Genomic DNA, 16,370 nt, shown 5'->3' with positions numbered 1-16,370 from the left:
AAGAGGGTGTGAAATAGTCACAGAGTCATTTCATCTTACATTTCCTTAATGACTAATGATATTTAACATCTTTTCATGTGCATATCATTCATTCCTTTATCACTCTTTGATGAAATGTCTATTTAAATCATTTACACACTTCATGGGCTAGGGTTGTAGCTCAGTGGTGGAGGGTTGTAGCTCAGTGGTGGAGCACTTGCCTCATACATGTGAGGCACTGGGTTCGATCCTCAGCACCACATAAAAATAAATAAAATAAAGGTATTGTGTCCATCTATAAGTTAAAATATTTTTAAAAAAATAAATCATTGCTGGGGGCGGTGGCACATTCCATAATCCCAGCAACTTGGGAGGCTGAGGCAGGAGGATTGAGAATTCAAAGCCAGCCTCAGCAAAAGCAAAGTGCTAAGCAACTCAGTAAGACTCTGTCTCTAAATAAAATACAAAAATAGAGCTGGGGATATGTTGCTCAGTGGTCAAGTGCCCCTGAGTTAAATCTCTAGTACCCCAAAATAAATACATAAATAAATAAAAAAATAAATAAATCATTTACACACTTTAAAACTGAGTTACCAATCTTCCTATTGAGTTATAAGTTTTCTTTTTATGTTCTGGACACAAACCATGTATTATATATGATTTTTTCAAAAATTTTTTCTTGATCTATGACGGCTTTACTCTTTCTTTGTTTTTGTTTTTGCAGTGCTAGGACTTGAACCCAGAGACTCATGCATGCTAGGTAAGTGCTCTACCACTGAGCTACACTCCGAGCAGTTTGGTGTTTTCCCAAGGATAAAAAATTTTAATCTTTATGATCAGTTAACCACTTTAAAAAAATCACCTGTGCTTTTGCAGTCATATGTAAATCTTCATATATGCCAGTCATGAATATTCCTATATTTTCTTCAAGGGCATTATAATTAGCTTTCACATTTACACCTATGATCTATTTTGTAAATTTCTGTGTATGGTATGTTAGAGTTCAAGTTCATCATTTACATATGTAGTCCAATTGTTCCATCTTAATTTGTTGAAAGGATTATCCTTTCCCTATTGAATTGTCCTGGCAAGTTTCCTGAAAATCAACTGACCCCCCCGCCCCCCACACACACAAGAAAGAAAATCAATTGACCATAAACACAAAGTTTATTTCTGAAGTCTCAATTCTGTTCCATTAGTCTATTTTTCCTTATGGTAATACTATTTTTAGATTACTGTGGCTTTGTATTTTTTTTGTTATGTAAGGGTTTATTTTATTTAAAAGATCATTCACAAAATACCGTATCCATAGATTTACCTTTCGTCATATAGCTGAATGTGTTGTTTGGAATTCCATTCTTTTCTTATATTTAATGACTGTTTTGTTCTTTATCTTTTCCACTTTGAGGGTTTAGGTCATCTGAAAGCATCAGGTTTGATTACAACCACACAATGCATGTCTTAAGAATTGGTGTTACACAAATGGCTATCTCAGAAGCAGAGATGACAGGCAGAAGGAAGGAGACAAGTTCAGTATATTGCTGAGATCTTGTAACTCAGGACTACAGCTAGCTGGGAACCAAAACCTAAGCACAGAAAGGTGAAGGCCAGACCCCGGCTTGGCCCTCAGCCCTCCTAGACTCTCTCTTCCCTAGGGCTGGAGAAGCTAAAAACTGTTCCATCTGTTCACAAGCCTATGTTCAAGGTCAAATGCTATTGCCTAACACCTTACCTCCAGGAGAGTGCTAAACACTGAACACTGCAACAATAGACCGTCCCAAACATTAGGCAGCAAACCGAGACATTTATGATTATCTACAGCTACTACGGGTTTTGACAGCTATATATAGTAAAAAAAAAAAAAAAAAAAAAAAATTCAATTCTGCAAGTGAAATAAAGTACTGGATTCTAGGTCCTTTTTCACTATGAATTCACAGGGTGGTGGGAAGCACAGTCTCTCATTATGTTACTTTTACTAGGGAACAGATGGACACCGCGGAGAAGGGGTAAACAGGCAAGGCGGAGGCGGGGAAAGCCACCTCAGCACAGTGCCACAGCTTAGCGCCTCCACCTGCAGGAATCACATTAGCGGCTGCCGGCTACACTAAGGTCAGGAAGGATTACTATGACACGGTCTTGAAAGAACGGTGGCGAAACCGCGTGAAGGCACACAGCACTACCACCTGGGCGCCCATCAGACTTCGCTACTCTTCTTTGGGCTTTCCTTGAGATGAGCCTCTACGACCAGGGCAGTCCACCTAGGAAGGGCGATGATGATAAGACCCTTTTAAATAGGAGCAGGAAGGAATGTGCAGGGATCCGCAAGTATTTTCCCTTGTTTTAAAACAAGGTGCCAATTTTTGTTTTGTTTTTGATGCTGATCAATCTGCCAACAACTTCCGCTTCGTCCCGGAAGTCACGCAACCTAGAACCCAGCCTGCAGGTCGGAAGAGAAGCACTGAGGGAAATCAAAGGAAGTGCCTGGAGTCCGACCGGTGTGTCTAAAGTAAAAAAGAGGAGGCGAAGGAAAAATGTGAAACGGCCGCTGGGTGGACACACGGCGCAGCCATCATCCTGCAGACCCCGTGTGCTGAACACTAGGAGCTGGGAGAAGGGGAGGGAGGAAGATGGGAAGCGGGGGCACCTAACAGGCACCCGAGAGTGATCGAAGCCAAGGATGCCCTAAAACCTCTCATTAACAGCCGACATGCAGCCACAAGCTCCGTGGAGGACAATGTCAGGCACAAGATTGGTGACTGCAGGGCGGCTGGTCCAGGCCACCGGGCTCTGGTCTTGCTCTGACTGCCCCAGAGCCCCATTCCCTCCCGACCGCGAGCTCATTGCTGTGGACGACTTCCTCTCTGGGCCTAGCTGCCCCGATGGTGCAGTTGTGACTGGTCACTTAGATTGAGAGGTATCGCAATCTCTGCGCCCTGTCCTCTTCTGTTGGTTCTCTGAAACCCACGTTGGACCCTGGAGGGGAGAGTCACCTCTGAAGCGACTCCCCATTGGAGGGCCTGCTCCCACGTCATCCCAGAAGCCGGAATTGATGTCATCCCGGGAATCCCAGCCACCCATTCCTCCGCCCTCTGGTCCGTCTTTCCAAAATCCAAAGCCATCTTTGTTTCTGCCTTCTGCAGCGTCCACGTGAAGTGACGGATCACCCAACAGTGCGTGTGCGCCGTGGTACATGAGGGCAGGGACTCAGGTCATCCAATTTCATGGAGAGTCCTTTAAATTTGTGTCTCTGATAAGCCACACTCCCTATGCCGAGATCCTTAAAGACAGCATCTGTGTCACTGTGAACCGTGTTAAAAGGTAGATTTCCTACATGTGCTGTGCAGGGGGACGCCGTGGGCAGCTCCTTCTTGGTTTCAGGAACCACGGCCACGGAATTGCCGCGGGACCCACTGCCGCGCGGGAAGTGATGTAGGCGCCAACGTCGTAGGTATTTAAGTCCCTCTATTAAGCTTTGTAATCAAGAGGTATGAATCCTCTTTTGTTCTGTGTGTGGGGGTGTGTGGGTGAGTGGGGTGCTGGGAATCAGCTTCAGGGTCCTGTGCATGCTAGGCAGCTCTGTGTTTTCTTAAAAAACCGCTTTGCCTAATCTCGGTCCTTTGCATATTCATACGATTTTAGGGTTAGCTTGCCATTTTCTGAAGAAAAAAAAAAAAAAAAGCCAGCTGGGATTTTGATGGAATGGTGTTTACTTCTCAAATCATTTTGCACAGTACTGCCATCTTAATATTGTCTTTCAGTCTTTTAATTCAGAATATGGGCTGTCTAAACATTTTATTTAGATATTTCATTTTATTCTAGCTTTTTTGGTGGTATCTTGGTTTACACATTTGCATTTAATTTCAGTCCCATTTAATTCTTTTAGATATGTGTGTGAAACGATCTTAATTTTATTTTCACATTGTTCCTTGCTAATACATAGAAATAAAATTAGTGTTTATATATAGATCTTGTATATGATGTTGGTGAACTTTTTTACTATTTCTAGTAGGTAGGTCTATACTCCTTCAAGATTTTCTACATACATGATAATGCCTCCAGAAAAAAATAGACAATTTCAGTTCTTTTTCCAATCTGGATGATTTTTATATTTTTTGCAAAATGCTAAACAGACGTGGTTAGAGCAAACATTCTTAGTCCTGATCCTAAAGGGAAAGCATTTAGTTTTTTTTTTTTTTTTCCTTTTACCATTAATGCTGTAGTTTTTTATTTTATTTTATTTTTTTAAGTGCCCTTGATAATGTTAAAGGACTTCCCTTTTTATTCATACCTGAGATTTTCCCCCTATGCGTAAATGTCAACTTCATGCCAAATACTTTTTGGCAGTTTACTGAGATATCATGTGGTTTTGCTTTTTATGTTGACAGAATTGATTTTTACCGTGTTAAATCAACCCTATATTTCAAGGATAAATCCCATTGGTCATTTTTGTGTGTGTGTTACTCAATGTAACTTCCTAAAAATTTGAGGATTTTTGTGTCTATATTCATGAGAGATATTGGTCTATGGTATTCTTTTCTTCTACTGTCTTTATCTGGCTTTTGTAGCTGTGTAATAATGGATTCGTAGATGGTTTGATAGTGGTTAGTTCCCTATTTTCTAGAAAAGTCTGAGGGATTAGTATTATTTCTTAAATGCTCAGTAAAATTCTACAGTGCAGCTATATAAGTCTGAAGTTATCTTAGTGAAAAAGTTTTAAATTAAAAATCCATCTCTTTATTAAAGGTTCATTCAGATTTTATGTTTTTACTAATTTCTTCAGTTTTGGTAATTTGTATCCTAGAAATTTATTAACACCATCTAATAGTTGTCTAATGTCTTTGCAGTCATTTATAACATACCCTTATAATCCTTTTTATTTTATAAGGTAGGTAGAGATGTTCCCTCCGTCCTGTTTTTAGTACTTTGCTTTTTTCCTTGGTCAATCTAGCTAATATCCTAATATCCCTTGTGAATATACACAAAAATCCTCAAAATTTTTAGGAAGTTACATTGAGCTAAACATTTGTATGTTTTATTGACTTTTTAAGAAACCAGAGTTTTGCTCTAATTTTTTTCCTACTGAGTCACTTTTTTTTGCTTTAATTGTTATTATTTCCTTTTTTCTGCTTTAGTTTGCTCTTTTTCTAGTGTGTTATCTTTGTTTTATAAGCACCAGAATATACTTTCATAATTATTTTGTGCAATATATTTTTAAAACTCAGTTGAAGGAAAAGAGAAAAATGTATCTTCTATATTTATCAACATAATTACCTTTATAGGCACATCTTGTTTGTTGTTCATCGGAATTACTACTTGTATTGATTTACTATTACTATAACAAATTCTATAACAAATTAAAATAACAGAAATATTCTCTTATAGTTCTGTAAGACCTGGTCTCTGATGGGTCTCACTGGGTGACACCGAGAGGTTACCGGGCTGCTTCTCTCTGGAGGTTCTGGAGAAGAATGTTTCATCACCTTTCTGAGCTTCTGGATACCATCTCATTCCCTGGCTAATAGTCTCATATCACAACTTCAGTTCTCCTCTGCTTCCAGTTTCACCTGGTTGCCTTTCTCTTGCTCTTTCTACTTTCCTGGGTCTTTTTCTTTCCACAAGCCTATTTGCCATTTAAGGTAAACATTCACATGTTCCAAGGGTGGATATTCCTTGGGGGAGTTTTTTCATCCTATTGCACTGTTTTAACTTCCTTTCAGCCTGAAAAACTTCCTTTTGTATTTCTTGTTAGGCAGTTTTGCTAGTAATTCACTCAGCCTTTGTTGTCTCCAGTTTTGCTTTAAAAACTCCTTGTTGAGTTTTTTCTTTAGCACTTTTAACATGTCATCCCACTGCCTTCCAGTTAAGAAGTCACCTGTAATTCCAGCTACTCTGAAGCCTGAGGCAGGAGGATGGCAAGTTAGAGGCCAGCCTGGGCAATGCAGCAAGACCCCAACTCAAAAAGGAGGACAGCTTTAATCTCACTGCTTCCCTTATAGGTGATGAGTTTGTTTTGTTTTCCCTGAGATAGGATTTCACTGTTACGCAAATGATCCTCCTATCTCAACCCTCAGAGTAGCCAACTACAAGTATGTGACACCATGCCTGGTTGAGCTTTTTTTTTAAATTGTTGCTTTCAAATATTTCTGTTTGTCTTTCAAAACAATGTTTGTCTTACTTGGAATTCATTAAGCTTTTTAAATATGCAGATTAATGTTTTTCATCAAAATTATAATGTTTTCAGCCATTATTCATATATTTTTTTCAGCCTTTTTCCTCCCTCCTCTCCTTAGTATGGTCATTGTATTATATATGATGGTACACTTAATAGTATTCCGCACATATGTGGCTCTGAGACATCTTAAAATTTCTTTTTCCTTTATAGGCCTCAGTGTGGGCTATACTGGTTCATTCTAAAGTTTTCTGGTTCTTTTCTCTACAAATTGGCTGTTGAGACCTCTAGTAAATTTTTCCTTTTAAGTATCATACCTTTTTTTAAAATTCTCTTTTAAAAATATTTTTTGCATCCTTATGTCAAAAGAACATTGAAGTTAATATAAAAAACTCCCAATGGCCACAGCCAGAACAACGTGACTAACAAAATAAATAGCCATATTGGATTATATATATAATAGTATTGGATTATATATAGTATAATAAAGAAATATTTATGAATCTATACAAATGTAAATGATTGAATAAAGCAAGAATGGAGGGGAGGGTACCAAAGTTTCTTTTAGAAGAAATGCAATTAATAAATGCAGAAGGAATGAGGAAGAGAGAAAATAATTATGAATGCATCCCAGTAATAATTGTTACAGGCAAGGATGGGGTTGTAGCTCAGTGGTAGACCACTTGCTTAGAATGTATGAGGCACTGGAACCAAGACTCAACACCACATAAAAATAAATAAGCAAAATAAAGGTACTGTTTCCAACTACAACTTAAAAAAATTTTTTTTAAAAAGTTGGGCTGGTTGCTCAGTTGGTTGTGCTTGCCTTGCAAGCACAAGGCCCTGGGTTCAAATCCCCAGCACCGCAAAAAAAAAAAAAAAAAAAAAAAAAAAAAAAACCACCAATGAATGTTAAAATTAGATAATGAAAGCTCAATGAGAAACAGGTATCTGTATAGAGTCAAAGGGTGTCTTATCAAATGTATTTTAATTACAAAGGGGAAAGTAGTAACTTTATGGTGGAAAACTGTAGACATTATCTAAACCAAGTCATAAAAATCAATTACCATTAGTAACTAAGACATTTCTACCCTCATAGGATTTGCTGGCAAGGCACATCACCCATGGGGTCCTGCCCTCTGAAATCTGGAACTTTAATGTAGGCATTAAAAATATTAGATAAATTCAAACTAATGAATATTGTACAAAATACCTGACTTAATGCCAAACAAAATTCATACAGGATTTTTTCCTGCCTTCTAGAAGTTTCAGAGTTTTATGTTTTACATTTAAGTCTACAATCCCTTTTGAGGTTGCTTGTTGTTTTTATTTTGGTAAAGGGTGAAGGCTGTACCAAGTTTTTTTTCTTTTCCTTCCCCTCCTTTTGCATATGAATGTTTCATTATTCCAGGACTGCTTGTTGAAAAGACTGTCCTTTTCCCACTGAATTGCCTTTGTATTAGTGTTAAAAATGACATGTGAGTCTATTTCTGGGTTCAGCCTAATCTGGAATTATTCTCTCACCAATACTACATCACCTTGATAGTTTAGCTTTCTGTCATGATAACAAATACCTCAAATAATTGACTTATAAAATGCTTATTTTGGCTCCAAGTTTGGGAGGTTTCAGTCCATGGTCAACTGGGCCCATTGTTTCGGGGCCTCTGATGAGGCACATCATGGTGGGGAACGTGGTAGAGCAAAGCTGCTCCCTCATGAGGAGGATGCAAAAAGAGGAGGAAGGGATTAGGAATTCCACAGTCCCCTTTGAGGGCACAGTCCCAATGACATAAAATCTCCCACCTTTTAAGTTTCCACTGTCTCCCAATATCGCCAAGCTTTGGACCAAGGCTTTCACACATGGGCCTTTGAGGGACAAACCAGATCAAAACTAAAGTACTTGATTATTGTACCTTTATATTGTCTTGAAATAAAGTGAAGCTCCCAGAATCCTTTCAGAATTATGTTAGCTATTTTGGTTCTTTTGATTTTCCATAAAATGTTAGAATCAGCTTGTTGATATCTACAAAAATGCTGTCATTTTGATTGGGATTGACTTGAATATAGATCAAATTAGAAGACAGTGTATTAGTATTACATTGTCTAATCCATGAACAAAAATCTACATGTGAATACATGAATATATTTATTTCTTTCATCAGTGTTTTGCAGTTTTCCTCATAAAGATTCTATGCATATTTTGTTAGATTTATCTCTAAATACTTCACTTTTTGGGTTGTTATTGAAAATGGTACTTTTTTTTGGTACTGGAGATTGAACGCAGGGGCACTTAACCACTGAATTGCATCCCCAGCCATATATATATATATATATATATATTTTTTTTTTTTTTTTTTTTTTTTTTTTTTTTTGTGTGGTATTGGGGATCGAACTCAGGGCCTTGTGCTTGCAAGGCAAGCACTCTACCAGCTGAGCTATCTCCCCAGCCTGCCTTTTTTATATTTTATTTAGAGACAGGGTCTTGCTGAGTTACTTAGGGCCTCACTAAGTTGCTGAGGCTGGCTTTGAACTCGAGATCCTCCTGCCTCAGCCTCCCAGGTCGCTGGGATTACAGGTGTGCACCACCATGCCCAGCTGAAAATGGTACATTTAAAAAAATTTAACTTTTATTTTTTTAAAATATATTTTTTAGTTGTAGATGGACACAATGCCTTTTTTTTAGTTATTTATTTTTATGTGGTGTTGAGGATCGAACCCAGGGCCTCAGATGTAGGCAAGTGCTGTACCACTAAGCCACACCCCCAGCCCAAACTTTAACTTTTAAATGTTCATTAATGGTATATATAATGGTATACATTAATAATGGTATATACTGGTATATTAATAATGGTATACAACTTTTATATATGAGCTTGTATCCTGTGCTTCTGCTAAACCCACTTATTAATTCTAAGAGTTCTTTTTGTATTATTGGAGGTTTTCTTTATTTACAATCATGGCTAAAAATGCTAATTTATGAATTTTAGAGTTAAGTTTGAAGAATGTATTTCTTAATGACATTAGCAAAAAAGTTTCTCATAAAAAAAGATAACCCCTACCCAACTTCAAAGAAAGAGGTATATTCTACATCATAAAACCGGCTCAAAAATTCTGATATGATCCCAGCATGGTGGTGAGTTCTTGAAGTCCCACCTACTTAGGAAGCTGAGGCAGGGGGACTACTTGAGGTTAGGAGTTCAGGGCCAGCCTGGGCAACAGCAAGACAAGCCTCAGGGGGGAAAAAAAATTTTTTTGATGCGATCAAATGGTACATCAAGAGCATTAATGAAGGCTTATTATTATTGTTATTATTATTATTATTATTGGTACCAGGTGCTTAACCACTAAGCCACACCCCAAGCCTTCTTATTTTTTTGAGACAGGGTCTCCTGAGGGTTGCTTTGAACTTGCAATCCTCTGGCCTCAGCTTCCCAGGCCACATGCACCATAGTGCGCGACCTAAAGGCTTAATCTTATTACCCTGTTCAATACAGGGTATATGAATAATTGTAGTTATTACTATCTTATTCTTTTTTTCTATTAAGAATCTTTTCTTGGAACTGTTTCTGTAAGAGTTTTTTAAAAAATATTTTTAGTTGTAGGTGGATACAATATCTTTATTTTTTTATGTGTTACTGAGATTTAAACCTAGTGCCTCACATGCAAGGCAAGCACTCTACCACTGAGCTACAACCCCAGCAATAAGAGTTTTTGAAAGATACTTGGATTTCAGAGATTATTGCTAAAATCTGAGAGTATTTTTTTTTTCTTTTATATTAGGGATTGAACCTGGAATACTTTCACTAAGCTGTATCCTCAGTCCTTTTATTTTATTTTATTTTATTTACAGTCAGGGCCTCACTAAGTTGCACAGGCTGACCTTGAACTTGTGATCCTCTTGCCTTAGCCTCCCAAGTCACTGGAACTATAGGTATGTGCCACCACACTTAGCTTTTGAGAGTAACTGGAAATCTCAAAAACATTAAGCAATTCAGATGGCTGTTCTATTTAATTTGCTATCTTGGCAATAGACATCTCTATCATCTTTAAAGGTTTTGAATATTTGGAAGGCTTGTCAAATCAAATGAGCATTATGGGTATTTTCTTTTTATATGCACAGAGGTAAAATAAACCTGTGACTAACTTGCAGTCCTCTGTCTCCTTTAAATTAATTGATACAATTTGTTCCATGTGCATTTTGCTCATTGAGAGAACTGAGGAAACAACCCCATATGGGTTCCAACAGGAAATCAAGGAACTGAAGTAAACATCTAACTGTTCTTGAACATCCTTTTGCTATATCACATTAATCCAATGAGACACTTTCCATATCAAAACATTCTTTGAATGTTTGAAATTTAGGTGGGTGATAATTTCATTCATAGTTAAGCAAATATAGGCAAGAGAAACATCAGTGTGTTTGGTACAAAAATCAATGTCCAATAAAAATGATCTCTTCTCCATTAAACAATCAGCTTAGATATAATTCTTACAGAATTACTTCAAATTACAATATGAATAATGACTCACAACTAATCTAACAATTTCTTGAGAATTCTTATTCATACTATTAATATGGTTTAGCATTACATACAAATTTCCTATGACTGTATCTTTAAAGGTTTTTATTAGCTGCATATTATTCTGTAACATTTTGATTAAATTAACAATTTTCATATTACCAGGTACAAGTTTCACACATGAATATACACAACAGATATATTCAACAATTCCTGTATACAATTTCAAGGGGTTGTTGTTTTCTGGAAACATATAAATAAAAGGGAATGACCTATAGTTAAGTGCTCTTCTATATGACTTCAACATTTCATTTTCTCACCAGTGGATGCCAACAAAATTAATTTCACATTGTTTTTGTTCTTGATGTACAGAAAGCTGAGGGTGAATGACCCAGAATCACCACATCAGAATAACAGGTAGTGTTTACTGAGGATTTAGAATGTACCAGACATTGTCTGAAGGAGTTTACACTATTAACTCATCTAAACCTCATATTTCTATGAGGTAGGTACCATTATTATTATTATTCTCATTTTTACAGTTAAGAAACTATGGCAAAGAGAGGTTGAATAAACTACTACTCCACCTCACGAATCTAGCAAGTGTTCAGACCCAGGAGTTTCCCCAAGGTATTCCATCCATACTCCTAGCCATACTACCACACTGCTGCTTATATATACACCACACAAAGGTATATCCTAAAACAAACTCATACTGCCTGATTAGTAGTACAAAAACCTCACTATGGATTGCTGCTGGAGTAGGCTGGATGCCTACCCTTGTTTAAACAGACCTGCTCAAACCACCAAATATTTTTAAAAAATATTTTTTGTCATTGATGAACCTTTATTTTATTTATTTATATGTAGTGCTGAGAATCAGCACTCAATGACTCACACGTGCCAGGCAAGCACTCTGCCACTGAGCCACAACCCCAGCTCCAAACCACCAAATTCTTACTTCTGAAAGTCTCAAAGCAAAGTCCTTGTCACTAGCTTACACTGCTTTCTAACTCAAGACTGTGCAGAAAATTAAGACTATGTGGTATGTATTTCCAAGTAGGTATATTTTCTTCTTTAACAAGTCACTGCCTAAAATAATGGTCTAATATTTTCTGGAGCTGTATTTCTATAAGAAAGTCAACAGGAAAAACAGAGATTTGCAAAATGGATATATAAATAACCTGAAGGACATGGTGGTTGCAATGAAGAGTGGCATCTACCCCTACAACCTGACTCACTGTAGAAAGAAAACTTAGGACTAGATTAATGGACATGTTACATTTCAGAAGGATTCCAGACGTTTCCATGTTCTGAAAAACAAAATGCAATTTGTGGAACAAAAAGTAAGCAAACCTCACCTTGAATTTATTTTTCAGATATGCAGCAATGATTCTCCTCTCCTCCTCACCAGCCTTCTTTTGAGAATGGCAGGGCCGGCGGGGGGAAAAATATGGATGCGTGAGCCATCTGACCTTTTTTGAACCCAGTCTCTGCTACCATCACGGCACGACTCCCGCACGCATGCGCAATGGAAGACTAGCCTGTTGGCGTCCCGAGGTTAGCCATGCTGAAAGCTGCCCTTAACCTTTTCCATGGAACTGTCCCTACGTGTCCTTAAAGCCCCAGCTGCCCGCCCTGAGTCCAAGCCCCAACGTGTCGTTGAGGACCCTCATTCTGGGGTTCCACCTTCAACATCCCCCTTAGGATTTTTTCTGCAGCTGATTTCAGAGCTGAGGTCAAGAATCAATCTCGCATTTGGATATGAGCTGCGCCACAAAAGGCCCTGCATCAAATTACTGTCACATGAGCTCAACCTTGCGCCAACCCGCGCCAACACGCTCGAACCCACTTGAAACGTCAACGAGCCAGAGGCTCCATCCCCACAAGCCAGGCCAAGTCCCAAGCCCTCCCCTACGCGTTCCCAGTCAACAGTCACACCTGCCCTGCCCGCATTCATTCCTCTCAGAAAATCCGCGGCCATGGGGATTCGGGGCTCACCATCTCAAGCAGTGGGGGGCTCCAGGACAGCGGTGCTGGAGCTCCGCGACGTGCCAGTCTCAGTTCAGGTGCAAGCCCCGAGCCTCGTCAGAGCCTCGTCAGAGACTCCTCAGCGCAGGGAGCGGGCGGCTGACGACCGAAGACGCGGGCTGACTCAGACCTGCAAGATCAACTCGTGACTGATGCTGCAGAAAATAATAGGGGCCCGAAGCCTCTGGGAAATGTAGTTCAAGGCCGAGAAAAGTCGTAGACCAAGGCTATTCTTTAGAGTCATAGGCTCCGCGTCCAGGTTCTCGAGGGCCGTGCCGCGGAGACTGCCGGGAATTCTAGGTGCACTGTTGAGCGCACAGGCGCAAAAGGCAGTGCACGCGCTTCCCACGCCTCCCACGCCTCCCGCAGTGGCGGGGTTCTTCGCCTCGATCCGGGCGACGGAGCTGACCGCGGGTCGTCCGGGTGTCAGTGTTCCGTAGTGAGATCGGGTGTCAGTGTGCCAAACCGCGCTTGTGAAGATTGGACTGCATTTTCCCCCTATGCGTGGGGCTGCTGCGTGATTTGAATGATGTACTGCAATGACTGCGCAGAGAACGTTGCGCAGTTAAGCTCAACTCTGACGCAGATGTAGGAGTCTCTGCGGTTGTGACTTGGTTTGTCGCAGCCTGAGACTGTTTATCTGAGAATGCGCCCCACCAGATGGGATGGTTTTGACAGCTAGTGCTTCTGGTTGTTTTCCACGGGGACTGTTTGTGGATTACTGGGTGTGGCATTCTGATGAACTCCAGGTTGGTTAGGTTGCCTTCAAGACTGGCAATTAGAGAAATAAAACAATTTAAGGCAAAATTATAAAGGAGGAAGTAAGGTTTATCGTCGCTTACAAGGTGTTAGGATAAGAATGTACACTCCTCAAACCAAAACGTTGAAACAAGCAGGATTCTATAGGAAACTTAGATGAGTCCAACAAGTTCCTGCGTCACTCTTAGATAAGAAATCTTAACTCTTTAAAGATTTTAATGGTTAAAAAAAAAAAAAAAAAAAAAAAAAAAGCTGAGGCTGGGGCTGTAGCTCAGTGGTAGAGCGCTTGCCTCGTACGTGGGAGGCACTGTGTTGGATCTTCAGCACCACATAAAAATAAAATAAAGGTATTATGTCCATCTACAACTGAAAAAAAAGACGTCATATTTAACGATGAAAACTTCAGACTTCATTTAAAACAAGAACTTTGAATCTTCTCTTTCCCAGACCCACCTTCAAATACAGCTATATTATAATTATTGGTTAAAGCAATAGTTGATGTTTATAAACTGATTACATATTTTTTTGGCCTTGGAGCCAATTATATTTTTTCCTTCTCCTGGATTTAACTGACTTGAATGTATATGCTGGTTTTTGTATGTGTGCATTCCTATTTTTTTAAGGAACAGTATATATATTGATATACCTTCATTTTATTCATTTATTTATATGCAGTGCTGAGAATCAAACCAAGTACCTCACACATGCTAGGCAAGTGCTCTACCACTGAGCCACAACCCCTGCCCGTGTGTGTGTGTGTGTGTGTGTGTGTGTGTGTGTGTGTGTGTTCCTATTGCTACCCTTTTCCAGGTATTACAATAAATATGTAAGACTCAGCAATATTTTTTCTAAAAGTTTAAATCTTATTCGGTAACTTTTTTGTTCTTGCAGAATCTCTTTCACAGTCCTTATCTCATATTGCATCTGGATTATAGAATTGCTTTAAGGTTTCATTTGTCCCTTTTCCTAATTTGATTCCTGTGTCCTAAGTGTTGCTGATTTTGCATATTTTTCATTACTACTGACTGCCTCTCTACAACAGCTCTCTTAAAATGCATGATATTGATGTAAATATTTTTAAGTTGGAAGTTGTGTGAAAATATCTTTATTACATGGGCATTTTTTGCTGGGATGAGAATTCTACAAATCAGAATTTGAAGGCATTACTTCATAATCTTGTAGCTAATGTTTATAAAAAGACTCTTGTCATCTGTTCCCTATTTGTGTGTAATCTTGTGTTCCCAGCCTTCCTGGAAGTGTCAGTTACATTCCCAGTGTACTGAAATTTCATAATTTTGTGTCTGGGTGTGTGGAACATCTTTTTCTTTTTTAATGTTTTTATGCTGGGTACTAGGCAAGCACTCTAGATTCTCATATTCATGAGCAAAGAAATTTTCTGAATTCTTCCTTCTCTTTTGCTGGATTTATATTATTTGATAGAACTTCATGGGTTGAGCCTCTAAATATTTTTCTCCTATTTTCTTTTACTTCTTTATTCAACTCAAGAAATTTTGAAATTTTATTAACCTTATCTTTCAATAGTATTTAATTTTTAAATTATTCATATTGTTACTTTCCTAGAGCTCTTTTCTGGTTTTTGCTTTTTCCATCTTCATAGCATTCTCTTCTGTATGGATACAGTATTTTCCCTTACATAATTACATATTTTGAAATATTATCCAGTATGTTTAGTGCTTGATTCATAACCATATGAATTACTAATTTATAATTACATTTACTATTATTTATTTGAAGTTATCATGGCTCCATGTACTCTTATGACTAAATTCCTTTTCCCTGTTTGAATTATTCGCTTCCTTTCATATTGGAATTTTTCTCAAATACATGGTGGTCTTTCTTTCTAATCATGAGTTAGAGCTTGTCAACTGACAAGAGTTCTACTATAGCCTTTTCTTTACAAGATCCACTGAGGTGTAATCTCTTTGCCATTTAATTTCTCCTTAGAGGACTTCCACCTGTGTGGGCTAAGTGTTGAGTTGCTGGTATCTGGGAAAAGAGACCAAGAAGGCTTCTGAGTGTGATTTGTTGTCTGTGTGCCTCAGTTGGCCCTGTATCTTGTCCAGATCAGTTTATCCAAAGATCAAACCACCTAATATATTTGATTATGTAAGGAAGCAGAGTGAAGTGGGAGAGGCAGGGCTACAAGTTGGTATAAACTTTCAAGCTCACGTGCACCTCACCAAAGGCCCTTTCTGTGGATTCCGGACCTTGGGCTTGTTGTTTCTTGGCACTGGGGATTTAACCCAGGGTGCTTTACCACTGAGCCCCACCCCCAGTTTTTATTTTTTAAATTTTGCAGACAGGGTCTTAGTAAGTTGATGAGGCTGGCCTTTAAATTGGGATCCTCCTGTCTCCGTTGCTGGAATTACAGGTGTGTGTCATCATGCTCAGCTGGGACTTGGGTTTTGCACAGTGAATTGCCCCTCTTATGTCACTCATGTCCTTTTGGTACCAGAATTTCTCAAATTTTCTTATTCATTGTAGTATCCCTCTCTCATTTGTTTTTGCTCTCATTGCTGTTTTGGAGGAGTGTGATGGGAAATAAATGTGTGGGTCATTACAAAGTACTGTAGACACAAGTCTTGCTGTTTTCTATGATAATGATCATTTTTTCATAACTGTGTCCTAGTTACTTGTGCTCTTTAATTTTATATTATTTTCTAGTTTTATCTTCATCAAGTTATCTTAAATATATTTTAAGGGTTTCTCTTCTTGTTCTGCTGTACTCTTTAAGGTGTGTTTTAAGAGAATTTTTTGGCCTGAACCAACTAAAATGATTCTTCAGCTGTCATTATTTTCTCCCCATTTCATTTTGAACTCACTCTCTAGCTTAAAATTCCGCACACAAATGTACACATAAACACAAATGCAGTTGAGTGAATAAAATTATT

At 38.5% G+C, this 16,370-nt stretch overlaps 1 protein-coding gene and 1 long non-coding RNA gene across 4 annotated transcripts in view; one reads left to right on the top strand and one right to left on the bottom strand.

The window, feature by feature from the left end:
• Nucleotides 1-13,663, bottom strand: part of LOC306649169 (uncharacterized protein) — a 33,513-nt gene extending 19,850 nt beyond the window's left edge. Inside the window, exons 1-2 of one of the 3 annotated variants that reach the window (XM_079119936.1) lie at nucleotides 12,670-13,663; nucleotides 12,030-12,086 (exon numbers count right to left, since the gene is read on the bottom strand). The gene's annotated coding sequence lies outside the window, so the exon portion shown is untranslated. The remainder of the gene's footprint in view (nucleotides 1-12,029; nucleotides 12,087-12,669) is intronic. The other 2 variants (XM_079119935.1, XM_079119937.1) reach the window with 2 other exon arrangements.
• Nucleotides 3,005-12,023, top strand: LOC306649198. Its single transcript, XR_013760599.1, has 3 exons — nucleotides 3,005-3,297; nucleotides 9,999-10,079; nucleotides 10,834-12,023. It is a non-coding gene; the product is annotated as an uncharacterized lncRNA (long non-coding RNA).
• Nucleotides 13,664-16,370: the final 2,707 nt, after the last annotated feature.

Source organism: Sciurus vulgaris, assembly GCF_902686455.1.
Source record: "Sciurus vulgaris genome assembly, chromosome: 17".
In the NCBI taxonomy this organism is placed as follows: domain Eukaryota; kingdom Metazoa; phylum Chordata; class Mammalia; order Rodentia; family Sciuridae; genus Sciurus; species Sciurus vulgaris.
The sequence above is the reverse complement of the archived record's forward strand: the minus strand, read 5'-3'. Positions and strand labels throughout refer to the sequence as shown.